Source organism: Panthera pardus, unplaced genomic scaffold (assembly GCF_024362965.1).
Source record: "Panthera pardus isolate Hobbes unplaced genomic scaffold, ASM2436296v1 HiC_scaffold_22, whole genome shotgun sequence".
Lineage (NCBI taxonomy): Eukaryota > Metazoa > Chordata > Mammalia > Carnivora > Felidae > Panthera > Panthera pardus.
In genome coordinates this window covers 38,765,062-38,780,982 of record NW_026526788.1, presented here as the reverse complement: position 1 = coordinate 38,780,982, position 15,921 = coordinate 38,765,062, and positions in this window count along the sequence as shown.

Genomic DNA, 15,921 nt, shown 5'->3' with positions numbered 1-15,921 from the left:
CAACCTGGGTGTTGCCTTTGATACTTCCCTCTACCTGGCCTGTTCCATGCCACCCATGTATTCATTTAGCAAACCTTAAATGGAGCAGCCACTCAGCATCACTCAGCATCACTCAGCATCAAGATTTGTGCATATGCTGGGGAGCGAGCCTGACCCGGTCCCTGCTCTCCGGAAGCTTACGGTAAAGTAAATTATCCATTGCAAGTGGAACAAACACTAATATCTTAATACCTTTGTGACTTCGTTAATCTAAGCACAGTGCCGAGTCCTTCCTGTTCTTTCAGTCACTGAAGCCCGTAAGTGACTGCACGAGGAAATAGCTCCAGACATCATCAGCTTCGTTTTTCACATGAGGAGACCGGGGTGCCGAGAGGCTGAGTGGGGTCCCAGAAGTGATGGTAGTGGTAAGCGGGAGCACGGAGACGGAGTTTCTTTCCAGCCCACCCCTGCTCCCACTTCCACTGCTGCTGTTGTCGAAGTCCTGTAGGCTTTCTGGAAGCAGAAGCAGAAGCAGGGGTTTCCCCGGAGGCCATGACTGTGAGAGACAGAGCCGGGAGCAGGACTGGGCAGGGAGGGCCCCAGGCTCCTGTGCAGATCTGTCCAATCCTGGGCTCACCCACGGGAGCCCTGGGCACAGGTGGCTGAAAAGGCCAGGCCAGCGTGTATCCCCACTGTGTGCAGTTGTTACAGAGGAGCGTGACCTTGACAAGTCTGACCTTGCAGGCTCACACACTCCTTGCCACCCAACCTCAAATCCTTTCCCAAAGGGCAAGCCCAGGACGCCGTCCATGGCTGCACCCGGGTTACTGAGACAGCTTCGTCTCTGATCCCTCGGCCCAAACCGTGTCTGGAGCCATCATTCTTAAAACACACATCTCTTGCCTGTGAAATCCACTGGTAATTCCCATCTCCTACGGGATTAGGAGCAGATTCCCGAGCTGACTGTTGTGGCCTCTACCCTCCACCACTGCACCAACCATTTAGGGACATGGGATCTAGAATCAGACAGCCTGGGCTCACACCGGCTCTCCCTGCCAACTGCCTAGGCAGCCTTGGGGAAGTCACTTTGTGTTGTTCTTAGCCGTACAACCTCTGAAAGTTGTGGGGGTCTAGTGAGAAGCTGTAGGTAAGGCACTGGCACAGAGAAAGGGTGGGAATGATCTTCCCTTCAGCTCAGATCCGCCTCTCAATCAACATGGCCACAGAGCCCACAAAGGGCTGACGTCAGGTCAGGCAGGGGGTCTCTGTCACCCCTAAGCTTCTGGGTTCACTCTCAGGCTTTCTATGCCTGTTGAGGGACCAGAGGGGTGGGTCCAGTCACCCCTGGTAAGTGTGGTCTGCCCTGAGGCAGAACTGGCACGGTCACGGTGAGGGGCCAGGCTGGAGCAGAGAGGTGGGGAGACGGGGAGGGGACTCTGCATGAATGTGAGTGCACAGTGTGGGTCCTGAGGGTAGGGCCCAGGGCCGGCCCACCCTCGGGTCCCCCACCCCTGCTCCAGGCCCGTCAGGCCCTGCGGTTGGACTGCTACACCCGGTCCTGCCCCCACCCAGCGGGCTGCTATGTAGGAGGCCTTGTTTGCTGAGGATCCTGGTCCTGCCTGGCGCCAGCCTGGCCCACAAGACTGAGCCCCTCCTCAGGGCAGTCCCCACAAGTCGTCTCCTCCAACAAAGGACCAGTGTCCTCAACAGGGCAGGTGCTGTGCAGGCAGGACAGCAGCCAGGCCTGCCAGGGCTTCTGGGCGGTCAGATCACAGAGGAGTGACCAGGCCCTGGCTGGTCAGGATCAGGGCCAGCAGGCTCTTCATTGTTTTAGTTGGTTTTGAACCACTGCCCCTAGGAAGAGGTTGGGGGAGGGAGGCTGGCAGAGGTCCGGGCTGGGGAGCAGCGGTGCATTTGCAAGCTAGAGGCTAGAGGCTCGATGAGGGGCCTCCAGGAGGGGTTCAGCTTCTCAGGCCCCTGGTCCCAGCTTGACCGGAGAGGAGACAAGGAGGGAATGGAAGTCCACCTCCTTCAGCCAGGCAGGAGGCCATCATTCCACACGGTAGCTTGTGCCCCACCCTTCCCCCCCGAGCCCCCATTTCGCTCTCAGCCAGCTCCAGCAGACCACCGAAGCTCCTGCGCAGGCCCACTGCCAGATCGGGCCATCGGCTGGTCCCGCAAGGCCAGCCTTCAAGCATCCACTGCTGGCCGGTCGGCCCCAAGGGGGCTGTGGGCGCCCACCCCCAGCTGGGGGCCGCTTCTCTGAGTGCGGGCCAGTCACAAGCAGGATTTGAGCCAGTGCTGGGCCAGGGCCGCCTGCCATCTCAGGCCACATCAATCAACTATCTAACAGGAGGGCACCTGGGGGGCTCAGTTGGTTAAACGTCTGACTTCGGCTCAGATCGTGATGTCACGTCTCGTGAGTTCGAGCCCCGAGTTGGGCTCCGCGCTGACAGTGCGGATCCTGCTTAGGATTGTCTCTCTCCCCCTCCCTCTGCCCCTCCCCCACTTGCGCTTTCTCTTTCTATCTCTCTCTCTCAAAATAAATAAACCTAAAAAAATATCTAAAATGAGGGAAGTGAGAATCACCTTTGCTACTTGTAGCTCCGAGCCATGGGAACTGGACGATCTACAAGTACCGGAAAGAGTGTCACGGAACAGGGACAGATGAATGGAAGTTTTGGAGAATACTGAATGAAAGCTGCAGACTTCGGGACAACGCGAGGCTAGATGGAAATCGGTCAAGGATTCTGTGGATGGTGTATTTTTCCCACCAGAGCATGAGCTCCTTGGGGGTGTCGTTCATCCGAATAACTCTGCCACCATCTCGGTGCCTGTCGTCACTCAGCTCACAGTGGTGGCAGGGAGTAGGTGGTGGATCAACGGATAGATGGATGGATGAGTATGTGCATAGCGGTGGAGGATGGATGAAGGGTAAATGGGTGGATGTGATGAAGTTTTGGGGGGATGAGGCGTTCAGGGGTCCGAGCCGATGGCCAAGAAAGAATTCTTAAAGACGTCTTTGGTGCCAAAAAGGTGATTTTATTAAAGCATGGGAACAGGACCCATAGGCAGGAAAAGCTGCACTGCGGTCCTGACTGGTAACTCATTATATACCCTCAGGTTGGGAGGGGGTCAGGGATAGAGTAAGTCTCTAAGGAATTTTGGAAGCAAGGTTTCCAGGACCTTGAGGGGCTAGCTGTTGCTAGGGAAACATCATTTATTACCATTTAATAAAACCTCAGTCATGAGACCCTTTAGATGTATATGGGGGGGGGGGGCATATAGCTTGGAGCATGGTTGCCAGCATATATCTTGGGGCAGTTGAGAGAAAAGAAGTAGAATGACAGGATCCTTGAGGTGGGGACAATGTTAAGCCAAGGTTCTCTTTTGCCCCCACCAAAGTGTCATCATCGAGGCAGCTGAGCTCCTAGAGGGAGGTCACTCTGCCGGTCTCAAGGACTTGTCAGTGGACTGCAGGCAGTAAGGGAACTTAATTTTTCATTTGCCACATTTTCCCACATCACCATGGCAAGCACTCAAACCCCTTTCCTTTGTTCTTGGGTAGCTGGGAGTGTCCGAGGAGTATCACAGATTCCACCTGTTGGGAGGGGGGGGACGGATGGTGCCAGCCTGTATTTTGCCCTTGGCCTGCCTCAGCTGGTGAGTAATGACTGACTGAGTCTTGCATGGGAAGGAGACCAGAAAGGAAGCCGGTCCCCTACCAGCACAAAACCTAGGCTTCTCAAAGATCTCCTACCGGGAGTGCAAAGAGCGCTAAGCATAAACTTGGACTTCATTAACATCAGTGACTTCTGGGCATCAAAAGACATCCTTGAAAAATGAAATAAAAACTAAAGCCACAACCCGGGAGAAGGTATTCATAATGCATATATCTGACAAAAGTTCAGTCCCAGTAGATACAAAGAACTCCTATACAACAACACGAAAAGATAGCCCAGTAAACGACTGGTCGAAAGACGTGAACAGGCATTTCACACAAATAAAGGGCATCCAAATGATCCATAAGGGTATGAAAAGGCACACAACATCATTAGTCAATAGGGGAAAGCCAGAAGAAGCCCCAGGGAAGTACTGTTATGCAGTTATTAGAAGGGCTGGAATTAAAAAGGGTTGGGGCTGATATAGCATGGCGGGAACTTTCATATGTTGTTAGAGGGAGTGGTACGATCACTTTCGAAATTGTTTGGTATTATCTATTAAACTTTTTTATGTTTATTTACTTTTGAGGGAGAGAGAGAGAGAGACAGAGACAGAGCACAAGTGAGGGAGGGGCAGAGAGAGAGGGAGACACAGAATCCGAAGCAGGCTCCAGGCTCTGAGCTGTCAGCACAGATCCTGACGTGGGGCTCGAACCCTCGAACTCAGAGATCATGACCTGAACCGAAGTCGGACGCCCAACCATCTGAGCCACCCAGGTTATCTACTAAAGCTAAAAATATGCTTTCCTATGAGCCAGAAATTCCAGTCCTAGGCATGTCTCCAGGAGAAAAGAGTATGGGAGTCTATGCAAATACTTTATAGGACTGTTCATAAAAGCTTCAAACTGGAAACCACCCAAATGCCCACTAACAGTAAAATAGATACATACGCTGTGGTACATCCACAGTGGAACACCACTTAGCAAGACAAACGGAACAGACTGCTGATGCTGACAGCAGCCTGGGTGAATCTCACAGATGGTTCCATGAGCAGAAAACGCCAGAGTATACACTGTACGATTCCATCTGTAAGAAGTACAAGAGTGGGTAAAACTAATCTATGGTCAGAGAAGTCAGAATAGTGGTGATTTTCAGGGGTGGGGGTGGAGGGAAGGGGGTAGTCTCCTGGAGTTCTGGAAATGCTCTGTATCTTGTTCTCAGTGGTGGTTATGTGTGCAAAATTCATCACACTCTGTATTGACGATGTGTGAAGTCATTACGCTTTTATAGTATACGTTTGTGGTATCCAAAACATCTGAAAAAATTCATCCGAGTTTGCTCATTCTGGAAGAATTCAGTGCACTGGCATGGGAGTGGGGTCAAGGGAGGAGCCTAAAGGGGAGCACTACCATGGCCCTTCCGAGATACCCAGTTCTTGGGACTCGGTATAAAACATTTCAGAGGAATTTCTTGATAACGGCTGGTCTTTGACCGGGACAGGGATCCAGATCAGATACCAAGGAGAGGATGCGCCTATGGGGAGGTCCACCGGGTAGGGTAGGTGACGACAACGTGACACATATCTGGGACTTTCCTGCTAGCTCTGCCCCAGGCCACTGCACACCTCACCTGCTGAGACAAACAGAGGGAGCTGGCTGGGGGTTTCTGTGCCTCTCTGCCCCAATTCTGAGGGGAGGGTAATTCCTTATGAGTTTCCCACCCGGGCCTCTGGGATGGAAGGGTCTTTGTGGTGCCAGCAGGGGCCTACCCAGCGAAATCAGAAGTGCGTTGCCTTGAGCTACTCCCTTCCCCTCCCGGGGCCTCTCCTCTGTTACATGGGAGGTTGGGTGATACCTCCCAGGTGTTTTTTTTTTTTTTAATATTTATTTATTTTTGAGAGAAAGAGAGAGAGAGAGAGAGAGAGAGAGAGAGAGAGAGAAATCGTAAGCAGGGGAGGGGCAGAGAGAGAGGAAGACACAGAATCCGAAGTAGCTCCAGGCTCCGAGGTGTCAGCCCAGAGCCCGACGCGGGGCCTGAACCCACGAACCGTGAGATCATGACCTGAGCTGAAGCCAGACGCTCAACTGACTGAGCCACCCAGGTGCCCCCTCCCAGGTGGTTCTTACGGGGGGGCCCCCAACCATGCAGGAGGTGAGGCGGCTTGCCAGGCCCACGCCCTTCTCCCAGAGAGCAGCGCTCACAGCTGGAAAGCCTGCTCCACTCTGCTGACCTCACAGAGCTGGTCACCTGTGCTGCTGCTCCCATGAGTCAGGAAGCATCACAAGACACGCCTGACACAGGTGACAGGGCAGGATGCTCCCAACACCCAGAAGTGGAACAGCCTGGGGAGGAAGGCCACAGGGAGGAGCGGGAACAGGTTGAGGGCTAACCCATCACAGGTGCAGAGAGAAGTCACCTCGCCTTCCTCCTCTCCCCACGGTCCCCGCTCCTGCCGATCAGGAGTGCCGTCTCCTTAGCATCCTGCTCATCTACCGTCCCTCCCCATTCTGCGTCCCCTGCCCTACGTCCAGGCCACAGCCCTGCCTCAGAGGCTGCAGGAGGCCCCTCCATGTGCTCTAGGAGCACCTTGGTCCTTCTTCCTCAGGCTTTTGGGGCATGCTCTCCCATCCCTGGCTTTATTCAAGTATAACTGACATTCAATTAGATGCACAGACCTTAAGAGTAGAGTGTAAAGAGGGTTTTGTTTTTAAAGTTTATATTTATTTTTGAAAGAGCACAAGCGAGCAGGAAAGGAGGAGAGAGAGGGAGAGAGAATCCCGAGCAGGCTCCACTCTGTCAGCGCAGAGCCTGACGTGGGGCTCGATCCCATGAACCTCGAGATCATAACCTGAGCCAAAATCATTGGATGCCTAATGGACTGAGACACCCAGGTGCCCCGAGTGTAAAGAGGGTTTGTTTTGTTTTATTTCACATGAGCTGATTCAAATATCCTCAAACCTCTTCTTGTCCAACGTTTGTTTTAACCTAATATTGAGACTTGACATCCTTTGCTATGAAATCTTCCTTATATTTTTTTCCTTTGACTCATTATTCCAGAACCTCAAGAACTTTTTGGATCCTGATTTTTATTTAACCTTTTGGCCCCCTTCACCCATTTCTCCCACCCCTACCCCCAACGTCTGGCAACTACCAATCCACTCTCTGAATCATAGAGTGTTTGTTTGGGATTCTGCATGTAAGTGAGATCGTATAGTCTCTGTTTTTCTCTGTTGGACTTATTTCACTTAGCATAATGCCCTTGAGGTCCACCCATGTTGTCACAAATGGCGAGAGTTCCTTCTTTTTTATGGCTGAGTAGTATTCCATTGTATACATGTACCACCTTTTTTTAATCCATTCATCCATTGATGGCTATTTAGGTTGTTTCTATATTTTGGCTATTGTAAATAATGCTGTAATGAACATAGGGCACATATATCTTTTTGACTTAATGTTTTTGTTTTCTTCGGATGCATGCCTGAAGTGGAATGGTTGGAACATATGGTCGCTCTATTTCCAGTTCTTTGAGGAAACTCCATACTGTTTTTCACAGTGGCTACACTAATTTACATTCCCACCAATACTGCACAAGGGCTCCCTCTTCTCCACATCCTTGCCAACACTTGTTACCTCTTGTCTTTTTGATAATAGTCATTCTAACAGGCACAAGGTGATATCTCGTTGGAGTTTTGAATTGTATTTCCCCGATGATGAATGTTGTTGAGCACCTTTTCATGTACCTGTTGGCCATCTCGATGTGACTTTGAAGAGTTTTGACAAACGTGTATCTCTATGTAACCAACACCCCAATCAAGGTATAAAGCATTTCCATCGCCTTGTAAAGTTCTCTTGTACCCCCTTCAAATCACCTATGTCTCGCCTACAATAACCTCTGTTCTGACTTCTCCCACAGGTAAGTTTTGTGGGTCTTGAATTTCACACACAAAAATGGAATTTCATAGTAATGATACAGTATGGAATCCTTTCTTTATGTCTGGCTTCTTTCACCCGACATAATATTTTCCACCCTCATCCATCTTTTGTGACTTGTTGGATAAGATTCCATTTTATGAAAAAGGCTCAGTTTATTTATCCATTCTCCAATTGATGGACAGGGAGGTTGTTTACAGGTTTTACTATTATGAAAAAATACTGCAGGTGTTTGTTTTGACATGTATTTGCATTTCTCTTGTGGAAATACCTACAAGTTAAGGTGCTCAGGTATGTAGTAGATATATGTTTATAAGAAATGCTAAACTTACCCAAAGTGGTTGTACCATTAGACTCCCACCAATAATGTACGAGAGTTCCAGTTGCTCCGCATCCATGTTAACATTTGATGTTGTTAGTCTTGTAATTTTAGCCATAGAGGAATCTTTTAATTTTTTTAATTAAAAAATTATTTGTCTATCTATCTATCTATCTATCATCTATATATATCTCTATTTTAGACTGAGAGAAGGGGGGAGGGAGTGGGGTAGAGGGGCAGAGGGAGAGAGAGAGAATCCCAAGCAGCCTCCACACTCAGCACAGAGCCTGATGTGGGGCTTTATCCCACAACTTTGGGATCATGACCTGAGCTGAAATCGAGAGTCAGACACTCAACCACCTGAGGCACCTAGGCTCCCCCATAGAAAATCTTTTTAAAAGCCACATGTTCATCAGCTGATGAATGGGCAAACTCAATGTAATGGATCCATACATTAGAATATTGTTCAGGAATAAAAAGAATTCAAGTACCAACACATGCTACAACACAGATGAATCTTTGAAATGTTATGCTAAGTAAAAGAAGCCAGCCGCCAATGACTACCTAGTGTATGATTTTCTTTATATGAAATGCCCAGACTAGGCAAATTTATAGAGACAGAAAGTATATTAACGCTTGCCTGGGGGTGGGGGGTATGGGAGGGTCGAGGGATGATAGGTAATGGGCATGGGGTTTCTTTTGGGGGGTAATGAAAATGTTCTAAAACCAACTGTGGTGATTCACAACTCTGACTATATTAAAAACCACTGAATTGCACACTTTAAATGGGTGGGTTGTATGGTTTGTGTCTCTGTAAAGTTGTTTAAAAAACTCAACCATATTTAATTAGGCAGTTACCCTCTGTAGCTCCCAGTGTCCTCAAGGTAAAGACCCAGAGTCATCATTTCCCTCTTCTATAGGCACGGTGAGAATTCTTCCATTTCCAGAAACACTGGGTACCGGCATGCACCTGAGTGTTTGCATATACTGTTTCTTCTTCCTGAACTGTTGTTCCACGTCACTTCTGACTCATTCTTTGTGGTTCGCTCACCTGACAGCCTTCTCCTACCTCTCTTCTGTTCGTTCATTCATTCACGCATTCACTGACGTGATTATTAGGCATCCGCTGTATACCAAGGTTCTGTTCTGGGCACTGGGGACACAGCAGCAAACAAAATGGACTGCATCCCTCATGGAGCTTATATGGCTATGTGTATAAACAAATATTAATTGGGCACTTGGTAAAGGTGAAGCTTGTGCCCAGCCCCTGCCCTGCTGGCTTTCTTGACATTTCCATAGTGCCATATACCCTTCTGTTTGAACACTAACCCCTCTGGACCTTCACAAGATGAGGGTGCGTCTGCCTTCCCAACAAGCTTGGAGGCTCCATGGGGTGGGAACCTGGGACCAGCTCTCCTGACGTCAGAGCAAGGATGATGCCTCCTCCACGTGCACTTCCCTCCATAGCTTACAGAACACGTGTGCAGCCCTGCCCTTCTCTGCCCCCTCACTTGCCCTGAACTTCAAGTGGGGAGTCGTGAATGGGGCGCCCACTACCTGGATCAGGTAACTGAGGTCCTGGAGAATGTCTGCAGTGCACAAGGTCTCACGGCCGTCGATAATACTTTGACAGAGAGCTGGTTTCTCCATCTCTCTCTCTCTCTCTCTTTGCCCTGGGAAGGTTCTTTGTGGTCTGGTCAGCTCTGAAGGCTTTGGCTTGGAGTCCCCACACCACGAAGGGATTCCAGGCCCAACCAACATCATGGAGGAGGGGCTGGCCCTGCGAGTCACTATCTGTAGGCATTTGCGTCACTCCAGCTGGGGCGGCATGTGGCAGGGTTGGGTATCACCTGAGCCTCCTTCCCGGCCCTCAGCCTGACTCAGGCGAGTCACAAACACCTGAGCATGAGGTTGTCCTCTGGGCTTCCTCTCCCAGGAGATATGCACTTTACAAGGAAAGCCACAGGGGAGGAGACTGGAAGTATGCCTCCTTCACGGTGTGATTAACGCTCACATGTGGATGATGGCTCAGAACACCCTTCACGGTGACATCTTCCTCACGGCCCTGTGGATACTTGGCTACTCCTTGTACTTGTTCCTTCTGGTCTGTTCTGGCAGCAGCAGGGGCTGGCCTGGGTCTTCAGTAGGCAGTGTGGGGTATCTGAGACCTCTATGTGACCTCCGTCCTTGGATCTTCCCAGGCACCCAAGGGTGGGTGGGCTCGTCCGCCTGGGGTCCTGTCACCATCCCTGTTTCTCCTGCTGTGGCAAGAGGTAAGGGAGCTCCCATACCTGGGACTCCTGAACCTGGAGAAAAGGGGCTCGAGGGATATGTTCCCGTTTCCCCATCTGCACACCACTGGGGGCAGGTGCCCTGCTCACTTAAGAGGTCACCTTGATGAAGAAGCTACTGCCGCCCCAGAGTCGTTGCACGACTCAGGATCCCAGGCGTCCTGTTTGGATTGGCCCTGGCAGTCATGCGTGGGGAGGATGGCGAAGGGTTACCCCCATCCCTCCGTTCTCCAAGCCCGTGTTCTTCTAAAATAGAAATCCAGCACACCTGCATGGAAAAGATGAATTCCCTCCATGCTGTTGGCTTGGTGGCCCGTGGCTATGTGCAAACTAGGCCCACACAGCAGCTCCAGTAATAGCCACCACTGGTTGTGCTCATGGATCTGGGAGTTGACTGGACCCAGCTATGTGGTTCTCTCTCGGAGCCTTCTGCGGACTCAGCCAGGTGGTGGCCGAGCAGGGGTCATCTTGAAGACTTCCTTACTCCCATGGCTGGTGCCGAGGCTGCAAAGACAGACAGGTGGGGCTGGAACAGCCAGGACTCTGTGGGCATCTCTCGCTTTCTCTGTGGGGCTCCATGTGGCCGTTCCACGCAGCAGCTTCCGAGAGCTGGACTTTCTTCATGGTAGCTGAAGGCTCCCGAAGCTGTAAGACACATCCACATCTCTCCACTTGACATAGACTCAACCTTTTTCCTGACAGTCACCTTGATGTTGATTGATGCATAGAGGGCTCTCACTCCTCCCTGCTCCGACCGCATTGCAATGTATCTCTTCTGTTAGCTTGACAATGACAACAAAGGGCATCCTGTCCAAATCACATCACTTTCATTGCCAAGTTTCTTCCCAGACCACAGACTGGTGCGGAGACATCTGAGCCTGAAGACATGCGTGCACGCCTTCACACACACACACACACACACACACACACACACACACCAGACTTTAGTCTGGCTGGTCTCCCACAATTTTCCCCTTGCTACCAACTCTCTGACTTCCTTTGGAGGAGATCTTTTTTCTTCTACGGCTTCTGTCTTTGTGGATCAATATGTCCAGATGCCTGAGCCCCACTGTGTAAGCCAGGGGTCTGTAAATATTTTTTAAAGGGCCAGTCAATAAATATTTTAGGTTTCGGGGGCCGAGAGGCAAAATCGAGACTATGATGTAAGTAGTTATGTAATCATTTAAAATGTAACCACTAAGAAATGTGAAAGCCGTTTTCAGCGTACGGGATCTGAAAACAAGAACCTGGTTGGGATTTGGCTCTGGACTCACAGTTTATGAACTCCTGGTATAAACTGATGGGGTCCCCGAGGCACCTTCTACTAGAATCTTCCTCAGAGGCCTGTGTAGATGGAAGCGGGGAATAGTTTTGCCTGTGCCTTCAGCTTGACCAAGAACCAGATGTTCTCTAGCAGGATGTGATACCAGGACAGGAAACAAAAAGCCACAGGAATTCATTCATTCTTTCCTATAGCTGTGCCTGATAAGCTGTGCTACCAGTTCCTGCTCCCGAAGCCTGTCTGGAGTGGTGTTCCTGCCTGTTACAAGCTCATTTTCCATTCCTCCTTCCCAGCCTTTCCACCCTCCTCTCCGCCCCACCCCCCCATCCTACCAACAAATGCCTTTATCCTTCTGTTAGGGTAATCGGCGTTGGTTTCTGCTGCTGGTACCCAAAGCTCGCTCACTCACATATACACTAGTTGTCTTACTTTGTCCAGCCGCAATGGAATATTCTAAGCATGCAGTCTGGATGCAGGAACTCAGAAAAGCCTAGGATGTTGGACCCCACGATCCTCGGCCCTGGGATGGTTGCTATGATCCCAGGCTCTGAGACTCTACCCAGTTTGACTTTGGAGTTTCTAAGTCCCCAGGTCCTCTCTCCTGTGGACCCCAGGAGACTCACCCTTCTTGGGGTGGGGTGGCTTAGCTGTGGGGAGGGATGGCTGGCACCAGCCCTGCCCAAGTCCATATCTCTCTCAGGGCCCCTTCATAAATTAATCCTGCAGCAATTATAGGTTTTGGTTTAGGTCATTCCAAAAAGAAGAGCTTGCATTTGTCAGGTTGTTTCTCCAGAAGCTGCAGTGGTGGCTGGCAGAGACCCAATTCAAATTAGCTTAGAGAAGAGGAGAACCATCGGCTCATGTAACCGAGGAAGTCATGGGTGTGACTGGGAAATACGAGAGCCATCCTCTTTCTCTCGGTCATTTTTCTCTGTTCCTGTGCATGGCAGGCTCATGGTCCCTCACCTGCAGTCTTCCTTCTCCATGTGGCCTGAGACATGACGGCCAGATAATTTCAGACTCACACCCCCAGAACTTTATGGTCAGAGGAAAAGAGTTTCTCCATTCTAGCACCAGAATGGAAAAACCGAGGAAGGATTCTGATCGCTCCCGCGTGGTTCTGGGCCCGCCCCGAGACCAGTCATGACAGATTGGAAAGTAGGGCTGTTGTCAACTTCCATGGAACCATGTAGCAAAATCTGGCTGTGGTAGAGTGCAGTTGTTCGCCCTGCAATTGCCTCTCTCTGTTCACACCTCTTGCGACGTGACATTGAAGTTCTCTTCATCAGGAGGCGGAGTCTGTTTTCCCATGCCCTGAATCGGGGCTGCCCTTGTGACTTGTTTGGACAAAAGGAATGAGGTAGAAGTAATATTGTCCCCATTCTGAGCTTTAAGAAGTCTTGCGTACTTCCTGTTCATCTCACAAGATCTGCCACTGCCACTTGAACAAGCCCAGGCTAGCCCGATGGGCCATGAGACACACATGGCCCAGTTACCCCATCACCCCAGTTGACTGCAAGCCAACTACCAGACATGCGAGCGAGGCCATCCTCAACCAACCTGCTCGCTGACTGCAGATACACGAGCAAGCCAACTGAGATTAGAACCCAGCCAAGATCAGCAGAACTGCTCCTCAACCCACAGGCTCATGGGAAAAATAAGTAGTTGTTTTAGGCTATGAATAATAAAGAGCTGTTTGTTATGCAGCAGAGGTTAACTGATACAGTGACTGAGGGTCCATCAAACCCATGGGTACTGACACAACCCTGCCTTCCAGTCCACATGACTGGTCCAGGGAGTGGGCACAGAGCCCAGCTGACCAAGCAGAATCCTTCCCTAGGATTCTCTCTTAGGCTGAGTTTGTTCAGATCTTTGCCTTCTCTCTGAACTCCTTCCTGCTACCTTGGCAGTTAGGTATAACCATGCGATTGAGTACCGATCAGTAGAATGTGGGACTGGCCCGCAAACTCACTCCCTATGGGACACCCCTGTCCTTTCCCATCTGCCAGCCTAATTCAGAGAGCTCCAAGACTGAAAGAGGACAGAATTCCAAGAGGAGAAGAGCCTGAGTTCTTGAGTGACCACACAGATGGCTCCCAACCAGAAATACCCACACCGAGCTATGACGTGGGCGTTATATTAAGCCACTAATTGTGTGGTGTTTATCTATTACAGCAGCATAGCTCAGCTCACATATCAGAAAGGGGCAGAAAGAGGAACAGAATGATTCCCCAAAATAAGCTGGTACTGTGCCCAGAAGGGAGGGGTGTTTGCTGTAAGGCAGGACATTAAACGTCCTTTCCAAGGAGCCAGGAACCACCTCGAATGTCAGGCTACAAAACCAACCTAAAGAGAGATGCTGGGGTGTTTCCAAGGGCAGTGTGTGCAGGTTTATGTGTTAGTTGTCTCGCCAGTTCTGGCTGGTCTTTCCTGCCTTGTGGGGACGACACTGGGCCGGGAGAAAGGACCACTGTTCAGACCTCAGAGCCTCTCAAGCCCACGAAAGCTGAGACCTTATCTTTGCCGGACACGGATTCTCATTGTAACAGGTGTCTGTTTAGTTAAAAGCTAGAAATCTCCCTTTGGTCTAGTGGCAGGGGTCAGAAGACTTAACTTTTGATATCAGACAATTCATAAGAAGGTACAAGGAATTCATGCAGTCTGGAGGGGAGGGATTAAGTTCCAGGCAAAGATGGGGCCTAACAACAGACAGCCTTTATAGGCAGGAAGAGTTCAGAGAGGAGGCCAGGCTTCCAGCCCAACTGGGGCCACAGGCGGCCACCCCGCAGCCTTTTCATCTCAGGCCAAATTCTTGAGCAAAGGAGGTAATGTGATGGGTCACTGGCCAGCTAATCCTTTGGGTTGTGTGTCTATCTTGGTCTAGCTGGCTGAGAGAGAGGGGGGTTTGGTCGTGTGGGCCAAACATGGCCACCCTTCAGTCGCAGCCAGGGAAAGAGGGGAAGGGTAGGCAAAAGTCTAGCGTGACGTTCAGAGACAGGGGACGGTCATCGGCAGAGATATGGAAGGGAGAAACAAGGTGGTATGCAATGATGGCTAAGGAGAGAGTGAAGTTCAGGGCTGCGATGGTGGGAGACGGGACCAGTCTTGAGATCTGCAGACCATGGGTACCTCTGAAGGGCTTGTAAGCAGGAATGGGTCTCTCCAGGAGATCTAGAGGTACAGAACATGGGGTTAAGCCTTGCCCTCTGGAGTCCCACAGCTCTGGGGTTGCATCTCAGTCCTGCCACTTAAACCAGCATATGGCCCCGGGTCAAGGTCAAGGACTAAGGGCCATTGAGTCAGATGCAGCCCACCTTGGGCTTTATTTGGACCACATGGCATCTTTGCATATTTTTGTTTGCTTGTTGACATTAAAAAAATCTGCATTTCCAGAGTCTCTTGGAAAATTCAAAAATCAGCCAACAACTGGGTTGGCACCTTGACCTGGCAGCAAACACCTAGAGAAGCAGACGCCCCTTGGTCACCGCTGATGCTTGCTGGCTGTCCACAATCTCTACCTTCTCCCAACTGTCTGCCCGATACTGATTCCCCGGGCACATTGTGCCTCAGCAGCAACTTTCACTATTTGTTTCTTACAGTAGAGAAATAATTCTCTGTATCCATGTGTAGGCAGAGCAATGGCATCCAAAGGTGTCCATGCTCTAATGCCTGCAATCTGTGAATATGTCACAGTACACGGCAAAGGGCAATTAAAGTTACAGATGTAATTAAGGTTGCTTATCACCTGACCTTGAGAAGGCGGAATGATCCCGGCTGGTCCTTAAATGTGGAATATGGGGCAGAAGAGTCAGTGTCAGAGGGACGAGAAGTGACAAAGACTTCACTGGCCGTGGAAGGAAGGGGCCATGAGCCAGGGAACATGGGTGGCCTCTGAAAACTGGAAAAGGCAAGAAAATGGATTCTTCCCTAGGGTCTCCCTAAGGAAGCCCTAGAGGCTTTTACCCTCGTGAGAACCATCTGGGACTTCTGGCCTTCAGGAATGGAATATAATACATTGGTGTTGTTTTAAGTCACTAAGTTTGGGGTGACTGTGTACAGAAACATTAGAAGACTACTACGCCATGTCTCATATCAAAATGAACATTAAGCCAGGAGGGTGCTGTCTTGGGGGAACAAGGGGAGAGAGCATATGTCTTAATGAAAGTGAGGAATATTTCCGTGTATTCGTACCTTACACCTGACCTTTCCCTGTCTGGTGCTATAGACATTAGGGTTTGGAACATCCTCTCCCAGTAAGTTACTTGTCTGTTCCTCACTTCTCTCTTCTATGAAATGGCGTGGCCTTGTGGTTGTGCTGCAGTGAAAAAACAGAATTAAACAACGCAATTAGTATAGTACCGGACAGGTAGCAAATGTTCAGTAAATGGCTGTACGATTAGCAGTAGTCATGTAAGGGTGGATGTACGAGGCAGAAAAGGTTAGTTTTTTGCTGCAGTA